Raw genomic sequence first — 247 nt, forward strand, 5'->3', positions numbered from 1 at the left:
CCCCCCCCTCCCTGGGCTCGGTCTATTGCTTGGAGAACAGCGCCCGGCTCCGTCTAACACTAAAGCTTGTTGTGTGAATTCTTTTTGATTGTATCAGAAGCCGTCCTACTTTGATTACGGCAGCGATGAATGTGTAAAAAGTGTAAAAAATGTTGATTCAGAGTTTCAGAGTTTTCCTTTGTGTCTCTGTGTTTCTGACTTTTTATTATCTTCTCAATCAATCACACCAAAAAAGGCAACTGCCTTT

General features: G+C 42.5%; 1 protein-coding gene across 1 annotated transcript in view; it reads left to right on the plus strand.

The window, feature by feature from the left end:
- The window catches only part of LOC118341731 (cytochrome c oxidase subunit 7A2, mitochondrial), a 9,038-nt gene extending 8,875 nt beyond the window's left edge, over positions 1-163 (plus strand). Inside the window, exon 5 of the mRNA XM_035680065.1 lies at positions 1-163. The gene's annotated coding sequence lies outside the window, so the exon portion shown is untranslated.
- The last annotated feature ends 84 nt before the right edge of the window (positions 164-247 follow it).

Source organism: Morone saxatilis, unplaced genomic scaffold (assembly GCF_004916995.1).
Source record: "Morone saxatilis isolate NCDOM2014 unplaced genomic scaffold, NCSU_SB_2.0 Contig8, whole genome shotgun sequence".
Classification (NCBI taxonomy): domain Eukaryota; kingdom Metazoa; phylum Chordata; class Actinopteri; family Moronidae; genus Morone; species Morone saxatilis.